General features: G+C 50.9%; 1 long non-coding RNA gene across 1 annotated transcript; it reads right to left on the bottom strand.

The window, feature by feature from the left end:
- Positions 1-9,488: 9,488 nt before the first annotated feature.
- Positions 9,489-14,137, bottom strand: LOC118170041. Its single transcript, XR_004752454.1, has 3 exons — positions 13,680-14,137; positions 9,821-10,648; positions 9,489-9,602 (listed from the first exon to the last, which is right to left on the bottom strand). It is a non-coding gene; the product is annotated as an uncharacterized LOC118170041 (long non-coding RNA).
- Between the last annotated feature and the right edge of the window lie 2,477 nt (positions 14,138-16,614).

Below are 16,614 nucleotides of genomic sequence, written 5' to 3'. Positions count from 1 at the left end.
CCACCCATATGGCTATTATACAACAAGATGGCCAGAAAGGCAGAAAAGCCCAAATCACATTTTCTGATCCTTTAAAAGTTTGGTCACTCCTGAAATCAATTACAAATGAAGAGGCTTTAATGGGGAGTTGAAAGAAGCAGTAGGGTGGGTCACTTGTTTTTATTCCTATTGTCAAATGGTAATATTGTTCTCATCTTTAAGATGTCAAAAGACTGTGAAGTAAAAAAACAAAGCCAAAGTGCCAACTTCCCAACACCCAACCACAGTGAGACATTCATGGACACAAGGAAACGGGCTGCAAAACTTGCACAAAAAATAAACCGCCGTGAGAAGGACTTTGCCAAAGTTAAGGGAAAGGGAGGTTACAAGCATTTGTGGGAAACAGTGCAGAAAGGAAAGGATAAAAGAGAAAAGGGAAGAAAAAAAAAAAAAGAAAAAAAAAAAGAAGAGGAAAGAGCACAGGGAGAGAGGACTGGGGCTAGGGCTGTGCCAGTCAGGAGGGATTTGGCCGGATGATGGTTTTACTGCATTTAAATGTGTAAGATACACTTTGATTAATTCTAGTAGACTACACCAAAGTCATACTTGCAACTCCCAGCACGCTAATTACGGAGAAGAGGCGGACAGTGACTCATGTTGGAAACCACCCAACTTCCATAGGGGGAAAAAAAGAAAAAAGAGAGAGAGAGAGAAGAGAGAGAGAGAGAGAGAGAGAGAGAGAGAGAGGGAGGGAGAGAGGAATCTCAGTGCTCAGGCAACCCAGACCATCCCCAGATCTGTGCACAGCGCTGGGAGAAAGGTCAGGGCACGCGCAGACGCAGGGTGGGAGTGATGGCCGGGCCGTTCCCAAGGAGGGATGGCATAGCGGAAGGACAGGGAAACATCCTGGGGGTGGCAGGGAGAGGTCAGGGCTCTCAGGGATCCGTTTGCTCACCTTTTGTAGGTAACTCCACTCTCACACATGAGAAATGAGCTGCAGGAGGTCCAGGCTTTGTGGGGTGCATGGATGGGGTTTACATGGGGATGCGGTGCTCCAGCAAGATGGGGCTAACAGCCAGGCATGGCCATCCCAGTTGTGAGGCCCTGGGTAGGACATTTCTCCTCCCTGACACCCAAAAAGCCTTCTGCCAAGGTGACGGGTGAAGAAACGCAATGGGCAGGTGCTGGGGGATTGCTGTGTGCCCCTACCTCCAGCAGCATCATCACCAAACCACTGTCCTGCTTGTCCTTCAAAGCCAACACCAGCTGAAGCACCGAGCCCCTGGTATGGAGGAGGGTCTCTGAAAAGAAGAAGATTTAGAAAAGCCTGAAGGCTGCAGGGAGTACAACAGCATGTAAGTGGTGTCACCACCAGAGGCTTGCTGCAGCCCTCTCATCTCCCTGCCTACGCACAGGGCCGAGAACTTGCGTCAGTGGTTGAAATGGGCAGGGACCCACAGGGAGCACAGATGGGGCTGCTTCAGCCCAACCCCATCGCTGCCACACTATGAGCTCCTTGCTCACATGTCCGATTCCCACAGGCATAGAAACCAGTGGTTGAAGACAGGACAGGCAATGGTGAAGCCTTCAGCCTCACTTCATGCTCCCTCCTCTCTCACAGAGCCCACCAGCTCCATGGGCTTGAGAGCCTGAAAGCTCCCACTCAGGGCTAGGTGAGCAGGAGAAGATGTGCTAAGGCCAGGTGTGAAGGGTTGCCAATGCAAAAATAAAGCCTCAGACTCGCATTAAACCTCAGAGAGCCCATCCAGCTCCTGCATGGTGAGGAACTCCCTCCCTTCTTGTGATATTTAGTGAGAAGGAGATGTTCACACACACACACACACACACACACACACACGGCTTAGCAATGAATACCGCCAGCTCTGAAACATCTCTCAGGGCGACAGAGGAGAAACTAAGGGGGGTACTGGCCTGATATTTATTATCCCATCTCAGTTCCATACTCATCTACTCATTTTTAACTCTCTGAGCAGCTGACAGCATCAGGAACTGAAGCCAGAGCATCAGATTAACAACATCTTTCTTCTCCAGTCTTTCGGCCACATGTTTGAACTGGTTCAGCCCATGAATAAAACTGAAGCCCCGTAATCTTACAGTCTTGACATGTAGATGGAGGACAGGGAGAGGGCATGCTTAATGCATGATGCAAATTGCAGAGCCATTTCTTCAGCTTCTTTCTTTGGGGGAAAAGAATAAAGTGTTTGTTTTAAGAAAACAAGAAAGGAAGCTGCAGGATGTGACTCCCTGTCTCCACTGTGCTGGCTTGCAGCTCATACTGCAGCTTGGCAGTGCCAGGGATATGTCACACATGTGTGTGTTCCTCTCAGACCAAGCAGGAACCCTGCTGGTGGCCTTCAGATGCATTAATAACGAGGTGACGAGTTATCAAGCCGTCACACTGCAATGCTTGTTCCCTTCTCCACCTCTCTGACACCACCACAAGCCCATCCGGCTCCACAACCACTAGAGGGGGGCAGAAGGTAACCAGTGGAGGAGAAGATTTTCTCTGGGTAACATGGACATCAGCAGACTGGGGAGTTCCTGAGGTTTTTCAGGGTATGGCTCCAGGCAGACTAAGCTCAGGCTATGGATGGTGTGGAGGTGCACCACGCTCAGATTTCACAGCACCCACACCAGGAGGTTTCTCCACAATGCCGGCACTCTGCCGAAGCGGCTGACAAAATGGAGGAGCCACGTGGGCCGCCAGGCCTCTTCTCCAGAGACGGGTGGTGTGGTGCCGGTTCTCCAGTTTGAACACAACAGCAGCGATGGCCGGGGAAAGAAAACCCTTTGGGTTCAGCCTCTGGGGAAGAAAAAGTAACCAAGCCGCAGTCTGGAGAGCTGCAGAAACAGCTATAAAATACAAGGACAGGACAGCGCAGATGGCGTGAGAAGGAGTTAAAGGCTTCCTAATTCAAAATGTATGTGATCGCCCATGCCTCGGCCCTGTTCCAGAGAGGTTGCAACATGCTGGTTACAGGCAAGCAGGCAATGCTGCATTGCGAGCCTGGGGCAGACATTTTGTGGAGATAAGAATCAAGCTGCACTGCAAGCCGCCGTTTTTTTGGGAGGTCACAGAGGTGGAATAACCACCGGATGGCAGGAAACCCTCCTCTGGGCAAGGGAAACCCACCACAGCCCTGGGAGAGGATGGTTTCCTCTGATTTCCTTTAGGTTTTCTCCACCAATCTTCCTCCTGAGTGAGGAATATATAGAAGATTTTGCATCATGACCTGTGAGATCATCTCAGCGTGAAATAAACCATTTTCCTGATGGAAAATGGAGTTTTACCAGAACAACTGCTTTGTAACATCCATTTGAAAGAATTTTCCATTAGGAAAGATCATGGGACTTAGGCCTCTGTGTCCCCCATGCCTTCCTAGCTTTCTGTTTCATGCCACAGGACAGTACCTCCTGGTCCCAGCACGCTGCTGGGCCTCCAGAGGTGTCCCTCCTGCTTCACCACCCAGGGAGATGCAGGGCATGGAGGAGCAGGAGGCCCCAGGCCACAAACTGGCCACTCACCTAAAGGTAGATGCCGGTGCTGACCCAGGGTGTGTAATCATGGCCCCATCTGGCCATGTGAAGCTCCATGGCCATACTGTTTCTGACGTTCACTAACAGAAATGAGAAGAAAGCAGATCACTTGTAAATTCAAACCATCCATGACTGGTGGGGGCCTTCCTCTGACCAAACCACCAGCAAAATCCTTCAGGATGGTCATAAAAAAATCACAACCCCTGCAAAGGTCCAACTGAGCCTCCCTAATTGCCATAGCAGGAAAAGGGTCGCTGAGGAGCTACGGAAAGCCAGCTCTACCTCTCTGGGTGCCTTGCCTCACCCTTGTCTGGTGACATCCAACAGCATCCACAGGGCACAGGCACAGGCCAGAGCCCAGCTGCTGGCTTGCTGTGGGGTCTCATGGCAGCGGAAGGAGGCTGCACCAGACATGGCCACTCATGTCCTGCACATGTTGGTCCATCGTGCACTTAGGCCATGACCACTAAGAGGTACTGTGGGACAGTATCCAGTGTGGTGAAGCTTGGGCAAAAAGCTGGTGGCATCACAAAGGGCATGGTCACACTGCTTCAATGCTCTCCTCTTGGTGGGGAGCTGCTGATGCAGGTGGTCAGTCACAGAGGAAACCCTCCAAGCTTTAGGAGATGCTATTTGCTCTGCTTTCCCTGTCCCTGCCCAGTCCTATTTTTCCTCCTTGCTATTGCAGCTGTGGGGCAGAGTGCTGATGAGACAGGATTACGTCCAATCCCCGTTAGTCATTTCCCAGTAATTAGCTTGGGTTACCAGAGCAAGGACACCGATGTTTTCTCAGGTCGCTGTTGAGTCAGGTTAGACTCTTAACCACAAGTATGCCAGAGAAAAAGGGCGACGCTGGTATGTGTGAGGTACCAAGCCATAAAAAAGCAGTGCAGCCTTCTGCTCTGGGCTGTGAGACAACAACCTGCTCCCCACAGCATTTCTTTAGCACCCAGAGCACCCTGTTGCATGAGGGAACATAGGAGCCCATGACTTTGGTACCTGACCCAACCTCTACTAACTCTCTCATTGCACACTGGGATGTGCATGATTTATTTCTGCACTGCTCATGATATGCTGCCTGCAGTGATGTAGGCAGACACACACATGCTGCATCATGTTAGTCATCGCTGAGCTGCCAAAAGATCAAAAACCATTCAAAGCTGACGACATTTTGTAATTTATCATGTAGTGTTCTTTGAGCCTCTACTGCCTGGCCCTATAAGCAATCTCATCCTGTAACCACTGCAATATAACACAGCAACACAGCTCACTTTAAATCTGCACTATGATGTTCCCAAGGTTGGGCTTGTCTGGATGCCCATTTGTCTATGGAAACACTGGACTCTGGGCAGGAACAAGCGTGAGAAAGGCAGATACTCTGAAAGCACTGCAAAGTAGGAAATTTTTGGCATGAGGAGAAAAGAAAGAGTGGTGTGAGAAGTACCTTGGGACACATTTCAGGTGGCATCCCACAGCTCCACAACATGGAGCTCTGAACATGGGGCCGTGTATAAGCCTCTTGCAGCTAATGGAGAGTTTGCTTCGTCACAACCAAACTAAGCCTGAGGCAAACTAAGCCTGGGGCAGATGTGACAAATTGCCCTCTGAGGTGCTCTCATCGACTTAAGGGTGAATCTAGAGGATGACCTGAGACAGGTGAATACACAGCTATACCAGGGTGAGACACATCCTGCCATTCATGCACTAGTTCCCCACCTGCAAAGCAAGGAGGAACAGTTCATTCCCATGCTCTTTTCCTCTCTTTTGAACCCTTTGGAGCACGGGTTGTTGCATCCCACATTCCTTGCCTGAACGCAGCATTAAGAGGCTGTGCTCTGTGCAGGGTGCTCGTGTGATGTATCTTCACTGGCATTAAAAATAAAAAATCAAACCAAACACAACAACCCATTGTGTGAGACTCCTACACCTCATAGGCCATCCTTGGTTGGCAGCGGTACCCTGAGAGGGAAGGTGACTTTCCCAGGCAGGATGCTGGTGAACAAAGAAGGACAATGAAACCCAAACTGGACTTACCTTGTTCATCACAGGCTCCAAAAATCGGTGCTGCAAATAAATCACAGATTGCTGGTTGAAGCATTTCTGGACAGACGCATGGATGATAGTGTGCTTTTTGATTAGTTTGCTGCAGTCAGACTTGGCTTCAGTCAGGTCTCAGGTCTCCATGGTCCCTCATCAGAAAGGACATAAAGCCGCGTGGTCATGTAAGCACTCCTCTCCCTGTAGGACTCAGCAAGCAAGGCTCTGCCTTGGACATTCACCTGGACACAACTTGGGCATTAAGGCTTCTCCTTTTCCTGCTAGCATCATAAAAAATAAATAACTAATCAGACAAAACCCAAATAACAGACCTGTATTAATTAAGAGCAAACTTCCACGTGGAGAAAAGTGGAAGAAATTGATGTTTTTTTTTTCTTCTCAGTCTGGAAATCCTGGAGGTACTTTTTTATTATTATGATTTTTTTTATTATTTTATTTTATTTTCCCCAAGGAAATTAGGATGTGTTTAGTGTTTCTGAGCCAGCCCAAGCTTTCCTCTTGGAGCACAATGTACAAGTCACTGGGAAATGCTGTGGGGTGGTGGAGGCGAGGGCAGAAGACCCATGCTATAGCCATGCAGTTTAGTGGCAGCCTGTTGAGCTGCATTTTCCATGTTACTGGCTTGATACCTCTGAGCCCCCAACCCACAGTGAGGCAATTCGTAATGCACCATCATATTAAGGTAAAGAACAAGTTCAGTAGTTTAGTTGCAAAAGCACATTAGGGAGGGAGAGCTATCCAATTAACCCAGTACTTCTGTGGCACTGGAAAATGCACTTTCCAGAAAGTGCTGTGCTTGTGCATCCCTGTCCCTGCTTCCCTCCCCCAGCAGCCTTTCCTTGCTGATAGGAGCTTTGAAGAACCACGGGTGCTCCCCTGGGAAAGGCAGAAGCAGGGCTCCTTTAGCTCTGCACACAAGCTCTGCCGTGCTCCCCCACCCGCTGCTTCCCTGCTCACTGACTCCCCCCACAGAGGAAAGCTTTTCTCAACAGGCACACCAGGAAGCAGAGAGATCTGCAGCTGAGCAGTGGGTTGCTTAGCTTTATCACTAGCAAATAGGTCAACATTTTACTCGTGTGTGTGTACACAGCCCCCTCGGGTCACCCAAACATATGCCCCGCACCACAATTCAGCAGGCTCTGAAGAGTGCCAGCCATTCAGCTTGGCTGTGGTAGCTGAAGGCAGCGCCCTGCTGGGCTGCAGTACTTATCTCCAGAAATACTGTGTGTATCTTCTCAAGGTGATCGGCTGGGGCTCTGGTCTAATCAGGCCGTTTCCCCTTTTATCTCTCGTGGATCTGTCCAAGCAGCTCTGGAGTCCGTCAGCCCCGTGATATCATTCCTTGGCACAGCCGCTGGTGGCTTGATTTTTGCCAGTATTAATCCTGTAAACACTCGCAAGAAATCACAGCAAGCCCTTGGGGAAGTGCTTTTTCCTCCTCCCCTCCAGAAAAGCTGCCCATCCTTCACAGCTCATGCAGCCACGGACAGCCAGGGAGGAAGAGGAGGAAGCGGAGGCTGACAGGGGAGCAGCAGGACAGCCGGGGGAGGACTGAGCTGCGGTTTTTCCTGGCACGATGGAGCGGCAAGGACAACCTCAGCGATAGTGGAAAATAAACAAGTCTAGGGATAAAGGAGCCAGCTGGGTTCTCTGCCAGTCTGTTGATTTCTAATCTTTTTTTCTCTCTTTCCTGATATGTTTGTTGAAAAGGCTTTTCCTTGATGTGTCAGAAGCATTGCGAAGCACAGGGCAGCCAACACCCAGCTGGGACCAACCCTAACCTGGCAGCGTTGGTCTGGTTACTCAAGCAAACGAGGCTTATGGGACTCTGAGGCATGTATCTGTCGGGTTGTTTCCTTTTCCCTGCCCTGCAGATAACTCTGAGCCCGCTCCTTGCTTCCAGACTAACCTAACCGAAGGCAGTTAACTCAGACAAATTAAATTTCTGTGAGTTTCTTGAAAATGCTTGGGCAGACAAATGGGCAAACAAGCCTTAACAGGTTCAGAGGGTCTGGCTGCAGCATGATCCCAGGCCTGACATGGCAAAAGCCACCTGATGAGCAAACTGGAACCCACCGAGGGCTTGTAGGATGCTCAAAGAAATGTGGAGAGATGTAGTCCATGCTCCTCTCATCCCAGTTGTGCTTATGCTGCCAGTGATGCCACACCTCATGGACCTGGCGTTAACAAACAAGGAAACATGGACTGTTACCAGTGCAAATTTTGGTGCCCATCATACCAGGAGCCTGTAGCATCACTGAGAGGTTCCTCACCTCAACTCTCCTGGGGGTGGAGAGACCCCAGAGACGCCAACAGGACAGAAGCTTTGAGCTGCCATCCCTCCCAAGCCTTGCATGCAAGCGAGAGAGGGAAGGAAAACCCCCCTCCAAGCACTGCAAAGATTTTATTGTAAGCAAATCTCCAAGAGCACTTTGGGATCCAGGGTGATTAACATTCCTTAACGAGGAAGGTGGGGGTGGAGGGGGAGCTGGGGAGGGGAGACACAACACCCTCCTGCGGGTCCCACCTTCCCACCTAATCCCCCCGTTGCCATCTGGCAGATTTACTGGCCCCGGTAACGTTGCTCCCACTGATATAATGAGGAATTGCAGGCTGTGCTATGTTTCTTCATGAATTTTGCTTCCCTGCCAGAAAAGTTCAGGGCTGGGTCAGGTTTTTATATAAATTTATGTATATAAATATATATACATACGCACACATGTATTTCTTTCTTCTTTCCAGGTGATTTCCACCTTTCCCCATCTAAGGAGCCATTCATCCTCACCTTCCCTTCTCACTGGTTTCTTCACTGTTTGCTTGGGCCGCGTTAGGGGAAATAATCAAAGGAGCAAGCCGCCCACCCAGCCCCTCCAGGGCTGTTTGCGAAGGGCGGGGATGCTCCCACAGCCGGCCTCTCCGTGCCACGGGCACCGCGGGCTCACCCATGCGGCGGCAGCCTGCCCTCACCCCGGTTCCACCCAGGGGATGTTAATTTAATCGATCTCAGCTCCTGCAAAACAGGCTGAAAAGGAAAGGTGGCTGGCTGGGACTTCAAACGGTCCTCTCCCTCTTCCCGGCCCACTTTCACAGAAGGGGACATGCCCCAGCCTCCTAAGTCACTGCTCTCTGAGCCTCTGCTGTGCTGATTTATCCAGCACCTGCGTCCACCGGTCCTGATCGCGACAGGCTGCTGGGAAGGGTCCGCAGCAGTGCCGCAGAAGGGATGGCCAAACACCTCTGCTCCAGAGACAGAGAGGTCTGAGAGAGGGAGCTGCAGCAGAAAAATGAAAAACCCTTTGCTCTGTGCCACCTCTGGCTGTGCTCACCACCACTGCCTCTGTTGACTGCTCTTGGAGCTGTGCTTGCTTTCAGAATGGGGAGAAAAGGGCTTTTATTGCTCCACTGGGATTTGGGGAAGGAAATACAGAGATAAGCTCAGAGGACAGAGCTCTGCCAGGCAGAAAACAAGCACAAAAACCCTTGGGCACAAAGTGGCAAAGTGCATGACCTGACAGGTGGAAATCACCTTTTTCCTTCAGCCCACATCCACACCACCCACCCCCCAGCATCTCTGCACCTACCTCAGACCTTCCCTTGTTTGCAAAAACATTTCAAGCTACAATATTTTTGGAGCAGTGACTATGCAGATGAAAAGCACAGCACAGAGTTTTGAAAATAACCACATCCCAAAATTCACCTGAACAGTGGAGTTGCTTCCCCCGGCCAGCAGCAGGCTGCTGAGCCCAGCAGCAGCTTTCCAGGGAAGGTCTCAGCTTCGTGACTCTTGCTCACATCCCTCCCGCACAGAGCATGGCCACAGCCAAGCCATCCTCCTCCAGTAAGAGGTGTCCAGGCTCCATTTTGGGGACAAGAAACCCATGACATGTTTCTAAGTGAATTATACCTGCCTGCTGGAGAGATGCACTTTGCTCAGAGGACTTTCCCAGCTGAAAGCCTGTCATCTGGACACAAATAGGATTTTGAATCTGCATTTCATCTGTCTTCTACTTTAGATCTCAAGAAAAAGCAAGGTTGGCACCGTTGCCACATGGCTGTGGCTTCATAAGGTGCTGCTTTCCCATGCCCTGTACTACAGAAGCTGTTTGTTGCTGGTATTTTCCTCCTAATTCTTCCCTGCCAGCATTAAATGAGGTGATGTTGAGACATACCTTAGCGTTGTTTCCTGTGACAAGGAGATGACTCTCTTTCCTTGCGGCTGGGAGACCTGATGGATCAGTCCAGAGCGACATCCCACCCAGGGAACAGCCACCACCTGCATCCCCATTCCCTGTTCCTCCTGCTGCTTGAGACCCCCCAAATCTCCCTGACAGCCTGAGCAGGGTGAGCACCATCGTCCCATCACCAGTCTGGCCACAAATGCATGACCAAGACACACCAGACTGGAGCCTGAGAGATTGTTTAGTGTCCCCAAAAGCAGCAGCAGAACATCCCTAGTGTTTGGCACTGCACAGAAACCCTCAGGAAGCAGTGAGGATGGCTCACACCCACTGCACGCTGGTTATCACGGCTCACAGCTCCCCAAAACACACGAGGAAGCTGCTGATTTATGGGCAGGAAAGCTGGGGCACAGGGCAGGGACGTGCCCTCTCCACGTCGGGAGGTGAAATCGGAGACTGGAGTTTCTGGTTGATTCCCTGCTCCAGCCCGTGCTGTCCCATATTTTCAGGAACACGTTCTTGACCGCGGAAACCTGGATCACACCCTCTGGGAGGGGAAGGAAAGGACTTGCTGTACTTGAGACAGTCCAGCTCCTTTGTGAGCAGAGAGACAGACTTTTTTAAAGACGTTCTTGTTAAATATGAGGCCATTCCCCTGTAAGAGCAGCAGGAGCCTTTGCCTCTCCAAACACCATCCCAGAACAAGTCACACACCTCCTCACCAAAGGCTGGCTCTAAGCTGTCTTTTCCCACAATTTCAGAGCTTTACGGTCAGCGTTCCTCATTTTCCATGTCATTAATCTCCATGGGCCACGGTTCCAAGCAGGCTGGAAGCCAGGTCCTGCCAGACAGATTTCAAGTGAAATCCAAGTTGTCTGGAAAAAAAAAAAAAAAAATCAACTAAAAATTTGAAAAGCACGTGAACCAGAAGCTGGCTCTCACCAACTGCCCAGCAGGGCTTGTGCAAGGCTGCCCAAGCCAACAGATGGCTTTGGTGGCAGTGTACCTCTTCTCATTTCACTTGACTTTTCCAGCAACCAACCAATCCACCAACCGAAATATGAAGTGTTCTTTTGGGCTAACATCTTTTATTTTGCCCAAGAAAAAACGTCTGAGAAATTATTTTTGATTTTTTTTTTTAATTTTTTTTTTTTTTTAGTAAAGATTTTCTTGCTTTGAGAACTTCCATTGAGCACTGTAAGCCAATACATTTTTCAGAACATTTTTCACAGCAATTTTTAATTTCCTCTGTTTGGCTTTTGTCTGAGCAGCTCTGCCATCAAACTCCAGTTCCCTACGGTCCCACAGCTGAGGAAGAGACAGGCAAATCTTTCAGACAGCAAAAGGGAAAAGCAGAAAACTGTCCCACAGCAGGACAAGGGGGAAGACCAAAATTATCTCACTCCTGGACATCTCTAGAGCTGTCTCACTGCCATCACCACCAGCCAAAACTTCCACAGGTTGCCCGTGCCTGGAGGCAGTTTGTCTCTGCTCCAGAGGATGAGGCTCAGCTCCTGCCACAGGTGACTCATAGCTTGCCTTTTTATTTATTTATTTTTTGGCAATTACTGCAAATCTGAGATTCTAGGCAGGAGGTCTGCCTGCTGTTGGGAGGTCATTTGCTCTCGGGAACTTCTCTCCAGCACCTCCAACCCAGTGAGGTGGCCCTCGGGGTTTTGGCGTGGGCTTTGTTCAAGCTCCCTGCAGACCATTGAGCTCATGCCAACGCCACTTGGCCATCCTGGCTGGCAGGGCTGGCTCCCAGCAGTGAGTGCTGGGCAGGTACCTGCTGGCTGCCCCGCCGATGAACTTGGGAAACAAGCTGCTCTGGACCCCAGGACAAAAATCAAGGCTCCGTGTTTTAGACTAGTGGGAGGTTGGGAGCCGTGAAGTTGCGTGTTTGTGTGTTATTTTCCTCCCTCCAGAAACAAACGCCAGCACAGCTCAGCTAGAGGAGTTTTATGGCGCTGCCCCAGGAATAAATTGCTAAACAGACCGGCAGCAGCAGCACTTCGAGCTGGGATCCTTTGGAACAGGGGCTCTGACAGACTGTGGTGTGATCCATTGTGCCTCCACGCCAGCTCTCAGAGCGAATCCGAGATGCACTTCAGAGGAATCCTAATGGGATGTGCAGATACTTCACTGCTGCGGTCGGATTGCTCTCGCCCCCCCACCCCCCCATCCTCCCAAGCCCCTTCAAAACAGAGCTTGGAAGCAGCCCGTGATACTTAAGTCCTTAAGTCCTGCCTTTCTCGACTCATAAAGGGAACCAAAAGGAATTGTTTTGAAATAACAGTGCAAATCAAATTACCCGTCACAGATAAGGGGGAGAGAGGTCAAATATGAAAAGGCTTTAGATGAAAGAAGAATTAGCCTGCAACCCGCAAGGAATAACTCAATTCAAGTCTCATTTTCAGCACCCCCAGAATCTGGCGCAACAGAGGTCCCTAATGAAGCCCAACAGATAAACCTGGCCAAGACAATTTGTTATAGCGCCGAACACAGAGCCATTTACCCAACCACATGCTAAGCATCAGCCGTCCCATAAAACGGGAAAAGTATATCAGCGTATTAGAAGCCGTCATCAATCAGCACGGAGGAAACCAGGCGGCCCTGATCGGGTTCCAGCCGGCGCTATGGGAAGCCCTGCGGGGTGAGCTCGCAGCTATGTGGCGGCCCCGCTCCACCCCTCCGAGCTGGGGCTCAGGAACTGACCCTGCTGCCGGCATCCCTGGCCTCCTCGGCCAGAAAAAGCCAGGGGGATGCCAGGTTGCCACACAGACCCCCTCGTCTTGGCTGCACCAGCATGTGCCCAGCACTCCTTGGGCTTGGGACACTCTCGGGGCTCCCAGCAGCATTTTCTCATAGTTTCTGCTTCAACTTGCCTCCCCTTCACAACCACCACCTTTCCCAAAGGTGTATTTTATCCCCTTTGGTTCCAGCCTTTGTTCTCCCAGAGCACAACAGAAAATAATTTGAGACCAGAGGATGCCCTGGAGCCCAGCACAACCCTGCCGTGGCCGGGCTCGGTGGCCAGGCAGGGACCCTCATCAGTGCCAAGCCCAACATCCCGGGTGAACAGGCCCCAGAGCCACCCAGAAATTCCTGCTGCTCACCACCGAATGACCTGAGCCGGCTGAAACGCAGTCGCTAAGCTCACGCTGCCTCTATTATTCACGGGGATTGGGGAGGATTTCAGAAATTGCTCTACGCAGTGGGGAAAGAGGGATTTTCTTCTTCTCCTCCTCCTTCAAACTAAAACACATAATTGAAGAGTGTAATTTTGAAAGCTTTCTCAAGGACTCTGGATATTTAATCCCCTTTAATACTTAGGAATTGCTCCCCATTCCCTTCCTCATCTAATGGAAAACAGGTCTCTGGTTCCTGCAGGACCTCTGTAACTGCTGACCGTTTGAGAGCTCTGCTTTGATACGAGCACGAATGCACTGTGCTCTCTGCACACGCATCCACAAATAAAACATTTTTTTTTCCTTTAAAATATATTGAAATTGCAGATTCCATACCTTTTCTCCTAGTCGAGGAATGAATAAGTTAAAAATAATAGATGAAACCCACTCAAAGGGGGCAAAATAAAACAGGTAAGGGGCTCATCGATCTGCAGCTGGCACACACAGCCGCTCTGGCTGTGCCACCAGACCTGTACAGCAGGAGATGTTCTCCCTGCAGCTACTCTGCATGCAATGCACCCACTGTTTTTTGGAAGTTTTCTCTGAAGCCTTGCATACCTGGGGACTAGCAGCAGCTTGGCTGGTAGAGAGGTGCTGCAGCAGGGGGTCAATGGATACCAGAAGCTTTTGTCAGCCCTCGTTATTGCTACCGAAGCAGTTAGCATGCTTTAAATTTGGGGAATGAGGGGAGGCCAGCTATGGGATCCCCACAGCTCACCTAGAGTATTGCGTGGTCTCCTGCTGAGCTCCGAAAGCAAAGCCCCAGGCTGGTCCTGGAGAGGAGGCAGGTCCCAGGTCTGCAGTCTCCTGGCCAAGCACCGGCTGCTCCTGCACCAGTCCCAGGCCTCGTGGGCACTCTCAGGTTTAGGGACCATAGGAGGATGAGCACAGAATTCAAGAGACAAGTCCCTGTGCAGGCAAAGATTTCAGTGCACGTGAACCACAGAGGCTGGAGGACTCAGCTGTAGGCAGGCTGCTGGAAAAGCAGAAGTATCAAAACACAGCAGAAATAACTTCCCAGTCACAGGCTTCCAGAGGGCTCATGGGACAATTCAGACAGGCAGGGTGCTCAGGAAGTCTCCATCCCAACCCCCTGCTCAAAGCAGGGTCAGCTGTGACCAGGTTGCTCAGGGCTTTATCCAGCCTGGTCTTGAAAACCTGCAAGGACAAAGGCCGCACAGGCTGCCAGACTTAAATAATGAGTGCTTAAGTAACGAAGGGCCCTTCCACAGCTGCATGCATTGGTGTTGCAGAGTGTTTGGAAAGCCCCATCGCTACCTGCCTGCCTAAGGAAAAACTGTACAGGCACCCACCAATACCTACTCATGAGGAAGACTGACAGGGTGAAGGCTAGGGGTACTCAGCCTTGGCCAGAGGTGCATAGCCCTGAGGATTTCCACCTCCTTATCATTAAACAGAAATCCCACAGTCAGACCTGATAAGGGCCCCAGTACACACGGAGATGATCCATTTTCCCTCTAAACCTGTAATTAGTTCTTCCAGACTTGCTTCTTCCCTGCTGAAGCCTTTCATTAGCACAGCCTGTGAGAGACTTTATTTGCACAGCCATGAAATATGAATATATTCTCCATCCTCAGCAGGAACTGTTTTTGCTAAGTTACACTGTTGTAAAACAATGGCAGACTGTGACATCCCCACAGCCTAAGAAGGTTTATTTTTTTCTTTCACAATCATTAAATTATATTCTGTGTTATCCTGGGACCAAGCAGCATTGCACAGCCCTGCTGAGGGCCTGGTTTTCTTGCATTTCCAGAGATTTGCCAGCTTTTGCTGTTCCCTGAGCAGCTCAGAGCAATGGTCATCCAGCACATTTGCTCAGGAGGTAAGAGGACCTTGCAGCCAATGGAGGCAAGAAGTCCAATCTCAGGAGGCTTCCAAGCACAGCTGGGGCACCTCAGATCTATCTTCTTGTCTTTTTTAATCAGTCAGCTCTGAAATTACTGTATTGCCCTGAGCTTGCTCCTTCGTGCTTAATACAACTTTCCACGTGCCATGCTGTGCACCATGGTGGGATCCAACACCCACAGGACTCTGAATGGAGCACTGAATCATAAAGTCATGGAATGGCTCAGGTCAGAAGGGGTCTTAAAGACCATCCAACTCCAACCCCTGCCACAGGCTGCTGCTCGGCCTGCAGGTTGGAGAGCCAAGCCTGCCCTTAGCCGGCGCACCCAGGACTCGCATTAGGGTGGTCACATCTTCATTAAAGACCTGCAGCCATCAACCCATCCCACTGTATGGCTTTACCAGCAGATGCCACCAACCTTTTGGGGCTACCTTGGAAAATGTGTGGTGCTACTGCCCAGGGCAGCTTTGTGGATTACACTTACATCTTGCATGTCCCATCCAGGCAGGGGGAACAAACGCATTCCCAACCCCCCGAATGGGCTTTAGAGCAGCCCGTAAGAGGATCAAACATGCACCAGCCCCAGGAGAAAGTTTTCACTCAGCGCAGAGCCAAATCCTGTCGCAAAGCCAGGACGTATTGCTGGCACAGGCTGAACTCTTGCCCCCCGTGCGCTCAGGCTGTGCATTTAATATTGGACCCCTATTCTTTCCCCTGCAGCACTCCTGTTCCTACAGGGACCTTTGTTTAAAGCACAAAGTCTTGACTCATTGCCCAGAGTGAGGAACAGCCTCTTCCTCCTTTAAGAGAGAGAAAATTCAAGAAAAATGCCACCTAAGCGCAGAAGATGAAGGGGAAACGGCATCCAGCCCCAGCCCAGTGCTGCTGGGCAGCCCCCAGTGCCGCTGCTCGCAGGTGCCCTGGGAACCACCGCGAAGGGATCGGGGCACGCTTGTTTCAGCGCACCATTATTTTCTTTAAGATTAACAGATTTCTGGCTATAAAAATTTCCATTGCTAAAGCAGCAGTTATTGAAGTGCATTATTTCCCGCAGAGACCCCAGCGCGGATGCCACACGGCGGCGTTTAGCCCTCCCCGCTGCATCGTGTCAGGTTTACATCCACGTGTTCACGCCGAGCAGCGAGCCCAGAGCATTTCAGGCGAGATTAGGCAGCTCTGGATCACAGATGCATTCGCAGGCCTGACACGTCAACACTCACGGGCCAGGTCCTGCTCCCCAGCAAGCTGCATGCCTGGGGCTGGACCGGCAGGTTTTAACCGGGGGATTTGGATAAGCAAAAAGCACTTCTGCAGATGCAGATAATCAGATCCTGTTGGTCCTAGGGATGCCAAAGGAAGCGCTGTCACAGGCTACCCTCCAAAACATGCAGCGCGTTTGAACAGCCTCCCTCCATCCCTCTAATTTGCAGGGTCTCAAAACCACCTCTCAGCAATGAATATTTATCGGAGCCCGAAGCGCACATTTGGCCTCGCAGAGCGAGACCTGGGGCTTCCTAAAGGATTAACGACCTCTGACAAACGCACTGCACGGAAACTGAAATCGTGTGCGAGGCACCCTGCCCTGCTGTGAAAGCAGCCCCTTTCCTCTAGGCTGAAGGAGCTGGGCCGGGTTGTCTCGTGGTGGGGTTTCACCACAGCTGGTGGACTCCCCCAGCTCCTGCACGACCCTTCCCAATGCTCTGCACTGGCAAGTGGGGTTATTGCAGCCCACTGCCAGCCCCTCGTGGTCCCTGCCTGCAAATAGGGTGGTGCCACCACTGCTGGT

This window comes from Oxyura jamaicensis, chromosome 7 (genome assembly GCF_011077185.1).
Source record: "Oxyura jamaicensis isolate SHBP4307 breed ruddy duck chromosome 7, BPBGC_Ojam_1.0, whole genome shotgun sequence".
Lineage (NCBI taxonomy): Eukaryota > Metazoa > Chordata > Aves > Anseriformes > Anatidae > Oxyura > Oxyura jamaicensis.
The sequence above is the reverse complement of the archived record's forward strand: the minus strand, read 5'-3'. Positions and strand labels throughout refer to the sequence as shown.